The sequence below is a fragment of the Anabrus simplex genome, chromosome 1, assembly GCF_040414725.1.
Source record: "Anabrus simplex isolate iqAnaSimp1 chromosome 1, ASM4041472v1, whole genome shotgun sequence".
Lineage (NCBI taxonomy): Eukaryota > Metazoa > Arthropoda > Insecta > Orthoptera > Tettigoniidae > Anabrus > Anabrus simplex.
The window spans coordinates 554,984,658-555,003,413 of NC_090265.1; the positions used below are offsets into that span (position 1 = coordinate 554,984,658).

An 18,756-nucleotide genomic window follows, 5' to 3' on the forward strand; every position below is an offset into this window, starting at 1 on the left:
CTTGAAATATTTTGTTTGCTTGTTGTATTATTTAGTTGTTACGTAAACTGGAACAGGTAGATCATTTAAAGTATTTAGGATTCTCCCAGGATGGTAATATAGTGAGACTGAATCAAGGTGCAGCAAAACTAACGCAGTGAGCTCGCAGTTGCGATCAGCAGAGAAAGAAATCGCTCCCGGACAAAACTATCTTTACACCGGTCTGCTTACAGGCCAATTTTGCTGTACTGGAGTGAAAACTGGGTGGAATCATCTTATTCATAACTTAAAAGTAACAGACATGAAAGTAGTGAGAATGATCGCTGGTGCAAACAGGTGAGAACAATGGCAGAAGGATACTCGGAATGAGAATATAAAGGCTAAGTTAGGAATGAACTCGATTGACGAAGCTGTACGCATAAACCGGCTTCGGTGCTGGGACCATGTGTGGCGAATGGAGGAAGATAGGTTACCTAGGAGAATAATGCACCCGGTCATGGAGGTTAAAAATAGCGGAGAATTAAAAAAAGCGATTGTTATACCCAGTTTCTAATCATTCAAAGAAAAGAGATATGAAACTGACCTCATAGCTACTAGTTACAAATAGATGATTGAGGAGCCGTTTCGTATATTCACAGAGGCTTGCAGACGGAACGCTGAAAGGCAGTCTGTAATTCATATTAGTAATAATAATAATAATAATAATAATAATAATAATAATAATAATAATAATAATCATAATCATAATAATAATAATAATGCTTTTACGTCACTCACTAACTACTTTTAATGGTTTTCGGAGGCGCCGATGTGCAGGAGTGTTGTCCCGCAGGAGTTTTACATACCAGTAAATCTATCGACACGAGGCTGATGTATTTGAACACCTTAATGATGTACCTATGCATGTATGTATGGAGGTAGGTAGGTAGGTAGGTAGGTAAGTATTTATGTATATAATTACTCATGTTTTTGCTGACTAGATGTAATATTTATAGTGCATTGTGTCTTCTGGTATGGGTTATAATAAATTTGTTACTTTCATTGACCTGTCTGTCTCATCCTTGGCTTTCATTATATGAAAGTTGCCGCAGTATGAGCGATGCTAGTAATACCATTCCTTATGCAGCCAGTCCCCGTTATAAATGGTGTGAAAACATCGCTCATAGGGTCGGTTGGTGCATGCGTTTCAGGGGGCTTGACAGACAGATATGTAACAGCAACTTCTGGCCCGGTGAAGAAAGCAACGGAAAATCCCACTCCTCATTTCCCTAGCATTCCTCTTTAATGATGCCTAGACTCTCTATGGCAGCTGTTGACGGAGATGTGGAGGATCAAACTAGCCTTCGGACTGAATACTCAACATACATACATACACAATTGCTTATGTTTCAACCGAGCAAGCTGGCTGTGTGGTTAGGGATGCGCAGCTGTCAGCTTGCATTCGGGAGATAATAAGTTCAAATCCCACCGTCGACAGCCCTGAAGATGATTTTCCATGGTTTCCAATTTTCACACCAGGCAAATGCTGAGGATGTACCTTAATTAAGGCCACGGCCGCTACCTTCCCAGTTCTAGCTCTTTTCCATCCTTCTGTCGCCGAAAACCCTGGATGTGTTAGTACGTCGTTAAACGAGCAGCAAAAAGAACACGTTTCAACCCGCCGCCACAGATGTGGATTGAGAGTCGTCAATACAGACGCGCGGTCTCTGATACCGCTGGTTTATTTGATATTGTTAGCACAAGAAAACAACGGATATGAAATATAATGCACAGTGTCTATTTACATTCCTCTGCTCGATTAATAGAATCAGGGGTGTAATATAACGTAATATTCAGTTATATCTCGCGCCAACTACTACGTGTAAATTCACTAGTAGGCTGCACGTACAGAGTGAAATTCCATAAACAAGCAATCAACAACGAAATTAGTGTAATATCATACATTCAGTTATGAAATTAAATGAAAATTGAACTAAACAGATTCTTTTAAAATCCTTGTCTAGCTTATAGTAAAACGAAAATTGTATCGGCACGGACATGAGGGCTACTTCATCGCTGGCAATATACTATTGTCTCCAGTACTACACGAAATAGCTGGACACCATCATGTATACTGCGCAACTGGCTTTCCCGCATAAAGTGGATGAGCGCTCGCAATCATAATATAGCATGAATGTGTTGAATTACACATATGAAATTTAGGTACGGTCGGAGAGTTGTGGTTGAGGATTAACTTAATTTCGTTGTTACGCTCTTGTAAGCAGGCATTTGCACTGGGATGTCTGCTAAATGCAATGCATTTGTTATAATAATAATAATAATAATAATAATAATAATAATAATAATAATAATAATAATAATAATAATAATAATAATAATAATAATAATAATTGTACCGGGAGGTACACCTCTAAGCCGCAAGTTTAAATATTGCGCCAATAAGTACTCCTCTACAGGAGAAACTCCGAACTTTAAAAACTGCATAATAATAATAATAATAATAATAATAATAATAATAATAGTACCGGGAGGTACACCTCTACGCCGCAAGTTTAAATATTGCGCCAGTAAGTACTCCTCTACAGGAGAAAATCTAAGCTTTAAAAACCGGATCAACTCATTAGTTTCTCAGAAGATGTCACTACAGTAAATTTTGTGATTACGAAGTTGTCAATACTGTGTGGAGTTCAACTTGTTTTGTTTTCCATTGATCAAGAAGTGTGGATATTCTCTTATAGATGTCTCTACTAAAAAACTATGACCATGCACCCTGGTGCGAAGTGGAAGAACTTTATTTGAAGAAATTTTGTATTCATAAGTTTGTTCTTTACTAAATTTCGTTCTTTCATTTGTGGGTTGGCAATATAAATCTTTTCTTTCCGCCAGTTTTGAACTTAGCCAATCCAAAATTTCTGTAATTAATTTTTGACCAATCGTGTCTTTCTTCTTCGATTTTGATGTGTAACTGTGAGCTACCCAATAAACGCCTGTGGGTTTGTCTTAATTATTCATGAAAGGTCTCGAATCTTCCCCGAGAATACAAAAACTGCTGATTTTCCTGTCTCTCGGCCACTCGAACAACATCTAGCATAGTGTATGGAAGTGTAGCAGGAGGCGGGAAGCGCCTCTTTAATCCGGCAGCAGCTCTTCAACAAGGTAATGGCCACTTAACATCTTTATTTCTTGCAGCTCAGCAGTTTAATCCACGGGGAAGGTCCGAAACCTTTGCTATGTAATAAACAGGTAATCTCCCTTCGGTTTTGTGAAACTTCAAATATCTTTAACTGTAATTCGGGGATAGAGAGTGCTTTACCCTCTCGAGCTCCCCTTCATACTAGTTTGAGATGACTACGTTTTGTAACTGGTTTTCTTCTTTTCTGTAATGTCTTAAATTTTGCTTAAACGAGTCACCTTCATAGTTTGGGAATACGCCCTGTTTCGTCGGCCTAGTGCCTCTTAGGTTTTAAAACGCTTCATGTAGGAGTGCAAGCTACGCCTCCATTCATCTTGGTATTTTGGGTCATTTACTTAATCTGTTCTTTTTCCACTGAGGCCCAGTAGGTTGGGTACGAGATACCCCCGTTTCAGTTGATGTAAGCTGTGCCTTGATGGCAATTTAGTGTAAAAGTCTGGTATTGCCTTTAATAGGCTGGAAAAATTGAGAGCGGGTCAGCTCTTTCTAGTATTTGGATATGTGCCTCTAGGAGGCCGGACATTGCTAGGTGGGAGCAAGTGCTCCATGTTATTAGGGGTTTTCTGCCCTTTGGTAAATATGTGGTTGTGAGCGGAGAGCTCAGAAATTGTATAAAGTGGGGCTTGTAGCCCAGTTTGTTAAATTATCTCTATATCTTGGTTTTTCCTGGTCTTGTACCTGATTTGTTAACTTGTTGTTATTTGTTAAACTCTGAAATTCTATGTGAAACTTGTTAATTTTTGCTGTTTTCGAAAATATAACCTTTAATGCAATTTTAATCAATATCTCAGCTTTGTAGTTAGACCCATTCCAGCCCGCACGTTTTTTCACCTCTGCTGTTCCACGGGTAACTCCGGAACAATAATAATAATAATCTTTGTGGCCTTGGTGCAAGACCGACTCCAATCCTCAGACCGTAATATAAAAAACATAGCGGCCGAAATAGCCGGATTGCTGGTATTGGCTAACACCAAAATATCACGTACATGTTATATAAACGGCGTTAAATTAACATGATAAATGTAACATCAGAGGGAAAATCGCTTTTACACGCATGAAAACGCTTCGCCAACAAGAATAACATATATTCTACTAGAAAAGAGACCAACAAGCTGATTATTTAGAAATTTCAATTCGTCAAATAACGCTTTTTCTTAGATTTCACTTCGCTGGATAGATGAAAATACATGATAAAACCGTTAAAATAATACTTCTAACATCATTTTGAATGTTTCAAAATAAATTAAGTTACGAAATTCCTCGATTTATTCGCTCTTAGGGAGTACACCCGAAATAATAATGTTATTGGCTTTACGTCCCACTGACTACATTTGCTACGGTTTTCGGAGACGTCGAAGTGCCGAAACTTAGTCCTGCAGTAGTTCTTTTACATGCCAGTAAATCTACCGACACGAGGCTGACGTATTTGAGTACCTTCAAAAACCACCGGACTGAGCCAGGATCGAATCTGCCAACTTGGGATCAGAAGGCCAGCGCCTTAACCGTCTGAGTCACTCAGCCCAAGTACACCCGAAGTGATTGTGTTAACCCAAAGAACGGCCCAGGTAATGTTGACATATGGTATAACAGCACTTCACACAATGATAGTAACCTTAGTAATGAAACGTTCAGACACTAAAGATATAATAGGTTTTTACCCATTGAAGAACATGAGTGCAAAAACTCTATTGACTAAACATTGATTTTTTTTTTTTGCTAGGGGTTTTACGTCGCGCCGACACAGATAGGTCTTATGGCGACGATGGGATAGGAAAGGCCTAGGAGTTGGAAGGAAGCGGCCGTGGCCTTAATTAAGGTACAGCCCCAGCATTTGCCTGGTGTGAAAATGGGAAACCACGGAAAACCATTTTCAGGGCTGCCGATAGTGGGATTCGAACGTACTATCTCCCGGATGCAAGCTCACAGCCACGCGCCTCTACGCGCACGGCCAACTCGCCCGGTAACATTGATATTTAACCACATGCACGAGCTTCAGTTCAGCGTAGTCTGCTTGATAACAGATAACCACAGCATGAATCGGAAGGTGTTGGCAGTGTAAAACCCTACGTTACAAACCCAGCTAATCCCTCGAAGTCACTATTTCTTCTGTGTAACAGTATACAGATTGCTCCAACTGTCACACTTATAAGTTTTGTTTACTCCAAGATCCAGCCAAACATTACCGCAGGCAAAGCACGGATTTATTGTAAAATAAACTTGCTTCTAAATCACTTGACACTTTGAAGCACATAGACACTGACGGAATAACACAATATCAATTATATTTTATCTAAATTGATATTTTTCGAGGAACACGAATAGCTTGGAAGTAGAGAAATTGCTTCCCTAACCTTACACTTATTCTCAAAATGATGTATGCACGCTACAGTGTTGTCATGGACTTCAAAATAATCACGATGTACCGTATATTCCTAATCCATTTCTATCTTTATGTTCTATTCCGTAGGAAACTTAAGAATTGCCATACTTAAGACCAAAACCTGGTCCACCTAGTGCACCCATATTCTTTAATGGGTAAAAAACACGATTAAAATAAGCATATTCTCACATTACTGCGTATAATTACAGATCGTATGTGTCCACTGACTCATATAAATACACTCGCACACTTATATTCCACAAAAAACTAACATTTATCGTCAACTTTCATAAAATTACACAGACTACATACGATGAAAAACGAAATGGCGTATGGCTTTTAGTGCCGGGAGTGTCCGAGGACAAGTTCGGTTCGCCAGATGCAGGTCTTTTGATTTGACTCCCGTAGGCGACCTGCGCGTCGTGATGAGGATGAAATGATGATGATTGAGACGACACATACACCCAGCTCCCGTGCCAGCGAAATTAACCAATGATGGTTAAAATTCCCGACCCTGCCGGGAATCGAACCCGGGACCCTGTAGCCAAAGGCGAGCACGCTAACCGTTTAGCCATGGAGCCGGAGGCTACATACGATAACAACAAACCAAAACAAACCCTTTCCAACAATTCCGGCTACTCGATTCGCCATCTTTGAACGGTCGAGAGTAGTATTAGGCTGATGACACACGAAGCGGTTATTGCCGAGTCGGCCGCCGAATCTGCCGCCGAGTCAGCGCATGTTTCTATTGTATCAGATGGGATGAAACAGACAGAGCGGTGCTCGCCGATAGACGGCAGATTTGCCGACTCGGCCGGTTATTTGCTGGCGGTGCAGCGAGCGTTTTGAAGACTTTGTGCGCGCCCTAGCGCCATAGATTGAATACATACACTCAGCTAAATTTAGGCGCATAGGTACCGTAAGTACCAATTCGTACATTATTAGGTTACTCCTCGCTATGACAGTTTGGGCGCGGTACGGCAGCCGTGTTTTTTCTGTATTGTGGTCTGAAATTGTAGTTTGTCTTGCCTCATTTAACGTCGCGCTCGCTCGTGTGTTTTGTCATAGTCGGCAAAAACCGACCTGTGTATCAACCACAGGTGGCGGCAGACTCGGCGGCCGACTCGACCAAAACTGCTCCGTGTGTCATCAGCCTTAAGGTCTGAGGATTGGAGACGGTCTTGCTTGGTGTCAATAGAAGCAGTAGTAATAATGATTATAATAACAACAATAACAATGCCCAGCTCCTTGGATGATGGGTCAGTGTAGTGGCCTTCGGTACATTGGGTCGTGAGTTCCATTCTCGTCCAGGTAGGGATTTTAGTCGTGTGTGGTTAATTCCTGTAGCTCGGGAATGGGTGTTTGTGATAGTCTCAATAAACTTCTTCATTTACGTACAACACATGATACTACCATCTACCACAGAAGCACCATTCCCTTTACATACGGTTGACGTCAGGAAACGCATCGGGCCGTAAAACTGGGCTTAATCCACATTAGTGAAGACTCCACATAATTGGAGAAAAGGCCAGGAATATTATTATCAGGGCAGAAATACACAATAATAAAATACAATGTGGACACCTTGTCGTACAGATTGTCAATCAGCTGCGAGATGTGGCTGGCTACTAAAATGAAGTACTCAAACAGTACTGAGATAAATGGGTGAAATCAAACAAAATCAGCAGTGCTGTGGTTCCTCTATTGCGTATCTGAATTTAAGGCCGACATGCTTAATAAATCCAGAAAGACTGGAAATGAATACAACCAATTAAATTTATACTTCATGAGTTTCAAATTGACAGTTTTAAAATGGAAGTAAAATATGTTTTGAAAAATGTAACTGTCCCATTGTGTGTAGCACTCGTATTTCATACTATAATTCGTTGTTACTGTTGATTCATTGTGACGTTTAGGGACATCGTTTTATTGTAGATCCGTGTATATGGGAACTGTCTGATGTGGATGATTGTGATAACAATACTACTACTAAAGCAAAAGCAAAGTTAACTACGTACAGGCTATGAAGGTAAGGTGGATGGTGGAAGGCAAGGGCATCCACTATCCGTAACCTCGGCACTTGGTGGGGTAGAGCGTTTAGCTCTACGCCCGGCCGCCATTGCCCCCAGGAATTAACCTGGTACTCATTTTTTGGTGTAGGCTGAGTGAACGTCAGTACCATGTGCACCTCCAGAAGTGGAAATCTAGTTTCTTACATTTTTCGACTTCCTGGCTGGGAATCGAACCCACGTGCTTCCGGGTGAACCGAGCACGCTTTGATCGCCTCGGTCAGGCAGCTACTACTACTACTACTACTACTACTAGCAATGATAATAATAATATAAATGTATTCAAATTCTTTGGACTTTTTCACTCGTACAATTAACAGCGTTGGTTAAATAAAAAAAAAACGGTTCTCCTCGGGGAACTTATTTTAGTATAAAATTTAAAGGCATGTATTTATACGAGTGGAGGTACAAATCTCAGCTAGTGCACTATCATTGCATATGCTTCAAAAGGAGGCTTGCAGTGGTATCTCGACGGCGCACTAGTCACCAGCGTCTTGAAAACATGTGGAAAACCAACTGACGAGCCCGCTGTGACACTGGGGTGAAACGCTGGTAATTTCACATTTGAATAAAACCCAAAGAGCTTGAATTGTTTTAATAATATTCGCAATCTGTGTAGTCTGAATTAAATCATGTTACCCTCCTGGTAACTTAATGTTGAAATGTATAACCTTGTTTATTTAACGGCATTTCATTTCATTTAAGAGACGGAGAAATGTCAGAATTTTGTCCCACGAGAGTTCCTTAACCTGCCGGAAGCCAATAATGCCGAATTATGTTATTTAAATACCCTAAAATGCAACTGACTATTATGCGGAACAAGAGGCTATTCAGCAGCTATCTGGCACCTCGGCTGAATGTTGTTGAATTAACGTCCCACTACCTACTTTTTTCGGTTTTCGGAGACGCCGAGGTGCCGGAATTTAGTCTCACAGGAGTTCTTTTACGTGCCAGTAAATCTGCCGACACGAGGCTGTCGTATTTGAGCACCTTCAAACACCACCGGACTGAACCAGGATCGAACCTGCCAAGTTGGTGTCAGAAGGCCAGTGCCTCAACCGTCTGAGCCACTCAGCCCGGCAAACCAGGTCTATTTCATTCCTTTAGCAAGAGGATTTGGTGTTAGTGTTCATCTTAACACGCATATTTATTTACACCCAACACATCACCACACTACCAACCATCACAGAAATATGCAGTAGAGAATACATCCCTCCACATTGAGTTGGCGTCGGTAAAGACATCTGGTCGTAATACTAGGCTCAATCCACACACAATGCCCCAAGGAGCCTAGTTGGGATAAGGTGAAGAAGGAGAAGAAGCTATTCAGCAATTAATTACAACACTGTATTTGATTTCACGACATAATGAATGTTACGTTTAAGTTTATGACACCTTAGTTAATCATCCTACCAAGTTTCATTGCAATAGAACTGATCAAACCGAAACATTTCCTTTGTCAATAACCTCACATGTTCACCCGTACTTCATCAACTCTCGTTCTCTTCCTACCCTGAAAACTTACTTTTGAATTGTTTATGAATTTAACTTCCTTTCACTACCTTGAATTTTACACTTTATACCTTCATTGTTTGAGTTATCGAAAGTCATCCACTTTCTCCTTCATTCATTGTTGCACAGGGATGATTAACTTTCAGTTTTCCTTCCTTGAAAAGACAGTTATTTCACTATCTTGCCTACTTCTCCCCCCCCCCCCAGCCGCCACTACCGCGCTACAGTGGCGTAGATACGACTTTTCCTTGGGGGAATATATGTAACAAAAGGTGCTTTTCTATGAGTATCAAAATTCATCACTACAACACTGTCGTCAAGCCGGTATCTCTTTATGCGTCTCAATGCCTTACTCTCTCAGAAAAGTGCGCTCGCTAAGTTAGAGCAAACAGAGAGAAAGATCCTCCATAACATTATTGGCCCAGAATACAAAGACGGGATGCACACAAGAAAACCCAGAAGAGAAATCTACTCTAGGATAAAGAATATCAGGTCACAATGTCAAACGCAGGGCTCGCTTCTACGGTCACTTACGACTGATGGACAAAACGCATATCCAACAATTTTAACTTTTAAAAAAAGTCCCTGGTACGTTAATGCCAAGAAAGATCTCGGAGAAATGGGCCTACGACCAGATGACGCGTACAAACAAATGTTTCAGAACAAACATTGTTACTTTTGTGACTTTCCGGGATGCGAAGTCGACAACTGGTGCAAAGTAGTCGGATGAACGCCGTGCTAGACACAGAGACCTAATGAAAACCTACTGGATGAATCGAAAGTGAGTAAACGCCGGTGTATAGGCTAATGAAACTTATCGTGGTTCCTAGTTGACCGATTAGCGTATAATAAATAACAATAATAATAAAAAGCAAAGCCTCCGTGGCTCAGGCGGCAGCGCGCCGGCCTCACACCACTGGATACCGTGGTTCAAATCCCGGTCACTCCATGTGGACAAAGCGGAGGTAGGACAGGTTTTTCTCCGGGTACTCCGGTCTTCCCTGTCATCTTTCATTCCAGCAACACTCTCCAATATCATTTCATTTCATTAATCATTGTCCCAGAGGTGTGCGACAGGCTTCGGCAGCCGGCACAATTCATATCCTCGCCGCAAGATGGGGCTTCATTCTTTCCATTCCTGACCCGGTCGAATGACTGGAAACAGGCTGTGGATTTTCATTAATAAAGCACGTTTTAAATGGATCTAGAGGCTTACCTGTAGGAAAAGACACAGGAACTCGTCGTATAATTTACAGATAACCTATCATTGGAGGACAAGTTACACTGCAGCATTTAAGTGAGGAAAAGCATGTAACGAGAAGACGGTAACAGACAACCGAAACGTGACTCACTGTTTCACAATTTAGTTACATTATTAACGTTAATCGATATACCGTAATACAAGTGCACAATTCTATCACTTTCAACAATAATTACAAAACCCGAGATTCAAATATAGAAAGTCCCTCAATTTATGTTCATCTACACACTTTTTGCGACAGAGATTGATTGATCAAAAACGTACCTTTATTACGAAGGGGGATACAATTTCACCGAATGTGGTAACCCTGTGGTTACCAATACAACATTAAGAAAAAATATTAGATTGGTAGAAGTTCAGTTGTTTTTAATTAACAAGAAAACACTTTTTTATTAGTATGTTACAGTTACAATGACTGTACAGTGTACTAACCCATAGTTCAAGAAGGACTGTTTTCCTATTCATTAAACACAACTGAACTTCTACCAAATTATCTAATAACATTTTTTAAATGTTATATTGGTACCTTTTCCTAACTAAGATGACGCTTACACATAGTCAAGTCGGTGGTGGCTGGTAACCATAAATTCTAAATTATCTCGCAAACGGCTCGTTTACTGACCCATGTTTACTAAGAGTTTTTTGCTTCTAGTATCGTGTACTTACAGCTGTTTCAATTTGCGCTATTAATTATGATACATCCTGTATTTACACGATAGACATCATATGTAACTACAACAGAAATACGAGCATGGGCACACAGCACTGCATGTTTAACTTTCAGCGATCTCCTCCGTCCCATCTCATGCATTAAGGACAATTAGATTATTGTCTCAGTAAATCCTCCTCATATAAAAACTTACTAAAAATAATAAAATAAATTTATCTGTTTACAATAATGAGTTCAACCGCCTCATGGGGATGCATCCCCCTTATCTACGCCACTGCGTCTCTGTAAAATCGTGTGACTGGCGCTGACGACATACAACTTCATATTTCTGAAGTGCTTATTGTTATTAAGAAAATGTTTCCATCACACTTCCATGTGCAGAAATGCTACAGTTCCCATCTACTCTGAGTCTGTTCTCTGATATGGCATGAACGTAAAGAGCACTCAAGTAGCTAGAAATACGTAGCTTCCTCCATTGTTGCCGAAAGCCAAGCATCTAATGGAAGAGATGCGAATATTGAAAGCCGAGGGCAGTGAGAAAAAGGAGGATTTATTTTGTAGGAGAGAGAAGATAGATTCGTGAGAGCGGCCACATGCGTAAAACGAACTGCCAGCGGTTTTACTAACAAAAGTTGTGCCGTCAAACGAAGTGAACATCTTATCGTACAGCAACATCGTATAACCATATTTATGAATATACCTAGGGATACTAGCTAAAATTAAGAAAAAAGAGTGCGAGGTATTTCATAATAATTTTAATTATCAAATGTCTCTCCTATACAGATACAAAACACTATGGATTAAAATGAAAATCCGCAGCCTGTTTCCAGTCATTCGATCGGGTCAGGAATGGAATGAATGAACGAATGAAGCCCCATCTAGCGGCGGGGACAGGGATTGTGTCGGCTGCCGAAGCCTGTCACACTCCTCTGAAACAACGATTCATGGCTGACAAATGAAATGATATTGTAGAGTATTGGAGGTTTGAAAGATGACAGGGAAAACCGGAGTACCCGGAGAAAAACCTGTCTCGCCTCCGCTTTGTCCAGCACAAATCTCCCATGTAATGACTGGGATTTGAACCACGGAACCCGGTGGTGAGAGTCAGGCGCGCTACCGGCTGAGCACGCGAGCTCCTGAAACCCTGTAGACACCTACAGCAAACATTAAATTTATAGGATCAATCGTTTCTGAGAAAAGTGTATCTGCGAGGAACCAATACAATAACATGCGCTCATTTTTGAGCGATTATACATGTTGTTACTGATCTACGCTCTACAAGTACACAGAGGGGACAATAAGGGTATCTGATGAAAGGAAAGAGAGGTCGTGGTGGTGATCATTGTTTTGAGAGGAAGTACAAGTACACAAACATCCTTATATAACACTAATCCGAGAGAAAAAGTGAAAATGAAGGTATCGGCCAAAGAAAGCGAAGGGCATTGAAGGGCATGAAAATTAAAGACTCCTTAGGCCTCGAATGCTCTAATACCGTCGGGGTCGGAAAAGAACAAGAGGTAACCATAAGAGATCGGTAGGATAGGTGAAAGTGACGAGCCTGGCACAAGTAACTGGAAGCAATGCCGGTACTCAGCTAACGGCTCCGTGGTCGCCAACCCACGTTCCCAAGTTAAGAGCCTCTGGGGCCCTTTTAGTCACCTCTTACGACAGGCGGGTGATACCGTGAAGTTATTCTACCGTCCCCACCCACAGGGGAAAGAACTACGTGACGTAGAAAATGAATGACATCCTAGGCTCGGTATATCCTAATACACTGGTAATTAAACCTTTTGGTTTCCGTACCCTTAAAATTCAATTGTTTTTACCTTCGTACACCTGAAGAATGAGTATATTACGATTGTAACAAATGATTGTTGCTAGATGCCTAATAATATGCTACTAACTAGGTCCATCATCATCTTCAGCATCATCTTCAGCAGCTTATTCCGCTTTCTCAGGGTCCCTGCACGCGCTGAGGCATGAAAGTTTTGTGGCCTGGGATTTAAGGTCGCATGCCATCCCTGACACCATGGAAAATCCCACCCCAGCAACAGCAGGAATCAAACCATGGTCGCCGGGATGACAGGCGAACAGCTAAGCCGCTACACCACCCTGTTCCCTAACAATAACAATTATGATGCCATTGATGGTTCCACAGCCCGTACTTATAGACATGATATAGGCTTTCGGGCTTATGCCGTGTCAAGAAAATAAGGTGAAATTCTGTACGTTTCGCAGAGAACTGTGCTCTACGTCATCAGAAGAAAATCTCGACTCCACGAGGAAGGCTTCCTAAACAATGAGCTTTGAATTTAGACGTTATAATAGAAGTAGAAATGGTACGTTCATGCGTCACCAGATGGCTCCCCGAACGCGGTACAGCGCTAGCGTTCGAAGGTGCAGGTCTTTCTATTTGACTCCCGTAGGCGACCAGCGCGTCGTGATGAGGATGAAATGAGGATGAAGACAACACATACACCCAGCCCCCGTGCCAGTGGAATTAACCAATCAAGGTTAAAATCCCCGACCCGGCCGGGAATCGAACCCGGGACCCTCTGAACCGAAGGCCAGTACGCTGACCGTTCAGCCAACGAGTCGGACTGTCGTCTGATAATACGTTATTATGTAGGTGCTAGCTTGAAATACACAAGGTAAGTCAGAAATACGGCTGTATATTTAGTTATAACTCTTAGACCCGGTTTCTTCAACTCTGTGTTAAATGTTAACTAACAGTTGTTATTAATTTTACATTTCAGTTAAAAGTACCCTGTTTCACAAACACATTCCCAACATCTGTTACGAAACAATTGTTAAGACAAATTAATACGTTTCCATGAGATGTCTGAATGCGTTTGGCAGTGAGCATCATTTGTTTCTTTACATAAAGCGCACCTAGCGGTATGTTGGAAAAGTATTTTGTCACACATGGTTGACATTATTATAGGTTGTGGTTAGCGGAGACCACTAAAATGTAAGCATGTCAATTAAGAGGTAACAAAAGCGTCATTATAATGAGTGCGAGGCAAATGTTGTATTAGATTTAATTTTAAAGTATGCGAGTGTGCTTGAAAGATGAACGAATGGACTGTTATATCACAATATTCAATATATTCTTATATGAGTGCAATCCAAAACTCTTACAACAACGAAAAATATGTTAATTATTGATAATTCTTGAATGATTTGTGGGCATTCTTTTACTGATGGAAAAATAATATAATGCCGTGTTAATGCTGCAATGGCAGCAGGAATTCTTTGCATAATTCTACACACTCTTGCCTTGATCTCATGAACATAGTCGCCTACATGAAAAAAGTCGGATGCACAATATCTACGAACAGCAACTGCTGCACTGGAGACTCTGATAAGTTTCAGTCTGTGGAGAAACTCTAAACTATTTTCAATTTCTTCTAGTATCTTGTTCATTATAGCTTTGGTAATCAGGTATCTTTGTAGAGAACTCTCTTCTGAAAACTCTAAAAAGTCGTTTTTTCATAGTGTGGGTCGTCCTTTGCCTTCTTTAGTTTATAAATAGATTCCATACAGCAGTAAGCTTCGAACTTACATCTTGTACATCCTACCATTTTGAATTTTTAACAGATTTCGTAGTTGACAAAGATATAGCATTGCTGGGAATCAGTTAGACCAAAAGGAAAGGAAAAGGTGAGAGAAAACTGAAGAAAGGATACACCTTATACTATAGTGGAAGAAGAGAAGCAAAAAATGGTGTAGGTCTCATAATTTGAAAATACCTAAAGGAACACCTAGAATTGGTGGAAAACATAAATGACAGGTTGATTAATGTCAGCTTGAGACTTGAAACTGGTGTTACAGATATAATTCAAGGGTATGCTCCATAAACAGGAAATACAGATATGGATCTAGAGGAATACCTTGAATACCTGGAAGCCATATACAGGACAAACAAGTTGTGATCATAGGAATGCCCAAGTAGGTCAGGAAAGAAAAGGAGATGTAGAGATTGGAGATATTTTGGTAGACTTTTGTAGAAAAAATGAGATGATCATTGGTAACACATGGTTTCGAAAGAAAAACAGTCAGAGGATAACAAGTTATAGCTGGTATAACAAAATCAAAACTCTGATAGATTATATTTTGGTCGATAAAGGTAACAAGAAATGTTGGTGGATGTAACAGCCCTGCCAATTGAATCTTTTGAAGAAGATCACAGAGTTGTGATAGCTAAGTTAAAGATGGGAAAGATACAAAAGATGACAGAGAAAGCTAAGGGTGTGGAAATTGCGGGAGAAGGAAATAAATAGAGAGATCCATGGAGGCATTAAAACAAGTATACCTAAGGAAGACATCGAAAGGATCCAAGAAGAAGGGGCATACTTTAAAACAGTCATGGTGGAGTCTGCAAAAAGACCTATGGAAGAGTATCAGGAAGGAAGAAAGATCAAGAAACGCCCTGGTGGAATGTCAAGGTAAAAGATATAGTTAAACGGAAGAAAGAAGCTTGGAAAAGATGGTTGAGAAAACAACAGAATGCCAAACACAATACAGGCACTGCAATAAGGAGTGCTCCAAGGTGGTTCAAGAAAAGAAAAAGAAATTCTGGCATATATTCACTGAATCTCTGCAAAACGATACAACCTAAGCAAAAAGATCTTATTCCAGTGGGTAAAAGGGAAGAAAAACTCAGGTGAAGTTGCTTACTTGATTAAAAATGAACAGAAAGAGGTGATGACACAGAAGCAGAATATATTGCAGAGGTGGGGAAAATACTTCGCTGGTGGCTTTACGTCGCACCGACACAGATAGGTCTTATGGCGACGAAGGGATAGTAAAGTCCTAGAACTGGGAAGGAAGCGGCCGTGGCCTTAATTAAGGTACAGCACCAGCATTTGCCTAGTGTGAAAATGGGAAACCACGGAAAACGATCTTCAGAGCTGCCGACAGTTGGGTTCGAACCAACTATCTCCCGGATGCAAGCTCACAACCGCAGGCTTTTAACCGCACGGCCAACTCGCCCGGTGAGAGAATACTTTGTACAGCTTTACAACGTGAAAAATACCTCGGAACAAGGAAGAAATGGAAGAACCAGATTTAATGCAGATGGAAGATAAGGAAAATGAGATGTCCATGGCAGAGAGTGAGTGGGCCGCTAAAAGAATGAAACGAGGCAAGCCAACTGGAATTGAAGAGGTCACCATAGAAATGATAGAACTAACACCTTATTCGGGAGATAGTGGGTTCGAATCCCACTGTCGGCAGCCCTGAAAATGCTTTTCCGTAGTTTCCCATTTTCACAACAGGCAAATGCTGGGGCTGCACTTCAATTAAGGCCACGGCCGCTTCCTTCCAACTCCTAGGCCTTTCCTATCCCATCGTCGCCATAAAACCTATCTGTGTCGGTCGGTGCGACGTAAAGCCACTAGCAAAAAAAAAAAGCTGACCTTGTTCCACTGTATACGTGTACTGTAGAACCTACTGAGTTAAATCAAATAACATTCCATACGATATGTTACCACGCCGGAGTCCAGAGCTACATTCCTGTTAGCGGTACAGCTTGGTGATGTTAGTACCTCAAGATCGCGACACTATTACAACATCGAATGACGTTACGCGGAGTTCAGATACTTATTTCTTGATGCAATCGTTCTTGCTCTTTAAAATGAGGTATTGAACACTGTTGTAGCTTGTGTTACCCATAAATGATTTCTATTTTTAAATCATTCATGGATTATTATTTTTTTGCTACTTGTTTGATATCGCACGTCGAAGGTTTTCGGCGACGGAAGTATGGGAAAGCACTAGGATTGGAAAAGTAGCGGCAGTGGCCTTAATTAAGGCATAGCCCCAGCATTTGGCTGGTGTGAAAATGGGAAACCACGGAAAACCATCTTCATGGCTGCCGACGGTGGGATTTGAACCCACGTTTCGTTCCACTTCAAGCACGATTCCAAAACTACAGACGTATGCTGTGTGTGTTGTTGTTGTTGTTGTTGTTGTTGTTTCTACAGACGTATTCTTCATCAATGTGTTCTCGGTCGAGTCTTCATTAGGTTACATTGGAATAAACGCAGTTTCACGTATGAGGGTTACGACAACAAACAGCAGAGCGACGAGAGAGAGAGAGAGAGAGAGAGAGAGAGAGAGAGAGAGAGAGAGAGAGAGAGAGAGAGTGTGTGTGTGTGTGTGTGTGTGTGTGTGTGTGTGTGTGTGTGTGTGTGTGTGTGTGTGTGTGAAAATTAATAGTGGACAACTACGAGAGAATATGAGTTCGGTGTGGTAGGCAAACGCCTCGACATGCACTCTTGTATATACAGCCACGTTCTGTGCATATCTGCTTTAGAGTTTGGAGGATTCTTCCCAAGAAATGTCGGGCCGGAAAGTATGAAAGGAAGGTCCTGGCATAAATAAGTAGAAGCAATGACAGAGCTTTTTTCTCAACGTGTGTGTGTGGGGGGGGGGACCACGGGATCTCAAGTTGAGTGTGCTGGTGGTGGTGATAGTGAAGTTGAGGGTCGTGGCAATTACTGTTTCAAAGGGAAACACACGATGATCAACCGGAGAAAAATGAAGCGATTCAATACTTACAAGAATGACGGTAACTACAAAAGGAAAGGAAGAGTGATAAAAGGCGTAAACATTACTCCATTGCGGTCAGGTCCTCCTCTGGGTGGAGGCAAGGCCGCAGTGGAGGTCGAATAGAATACATCCACGGTATTAAGTTTCCGAGGCCTATGGAAACTTTCGTTTTACCTACTTTTATCGCTTTCCTCTTTCTTTATACAATTATCTCAATTCTCTTCTACCTTTCGTTAGTTTATTCACCCTAAACCTCTATAATTAAAGGGAAACCATTCAATTTACTCACGAATGGACCGCCCAGCAACACCACAAGAAAAAAGTTAGTACAGCAGGTTGAACATGAATGTAATAATTTCATTAATTTATACACAAAATGCTGATAGTGGTGATTGTTACACTTTAAGGGGAAGTACAACTTCGGAAATATTTCCTCTTGACATTAATCGAAGGAAAAAACAGAAGAGGTCCGACATTTAGGAAAATGAGTATATCGGCAAAAGAATGGAAAGGGCCACGGAGGGCACACGGACATATAAAAAGTGAAGGTGAGGAGCATAAAACAAGAGTAGCTGAGCCTCGCACTGGTTTTACTTCCTTATGCTAGGCCTCATCATAACCACTGCTAGCGACAAGTCAAAATCCCAGGTAAGATTTGTTTGTAACTGGTTAATTGATTGATTAATTTGATTGATTCTGTTTATTTCACTTTAAAATGAGGTCAAGTGACCAGTTAATGAAGAATCCTAATGGCCTTCAATTTCTAAAAATGAGATGGTAGAATACGAAAAGATCAACGATACTCAAAGCCAAAATGCGAGTAAGGAGACAGTCTTGCCTTTGAAGAAGTTATAACGACCAGACTGAAGGAGAACAGTATTTATTTGACCATTTATAGTTTTTTAGTTATGTTATTACTTTCTTATGCTTGGCCCCCATCATAACCAACACCACCGATAAGTCAAGATCCCCGCCAAGAATTTTTGTTCATGGTTAATTCTCCGCGTCTTTTTTCAATAAATTTCTTTCCCTTGACACGAGTATACTAATGTTAATTTTACCTGCTAACAGTTTTCAGTAATTAACTTCCTGTCCGAGATATTACAGAAGCTGCCATCTCATCATTTTTGAAGCTAC

The 18,756-nt window shown here is 41.0% G+C and overlaps 1 protein-coding gene across 1 annotated transcript in view; it reads left to right on the plus strand.

The window, feature by feature from the left end:
• LOC136877288 (neprilysin-1-like) overlaps window positions 1-18,756 on the plus strand; it is a 375,489-nt gene that overhangs the window by 64,775 nt on the left and 291,958 nt on the right. The gene's annotated exons all lie outside the window — the stretch shown is intronic.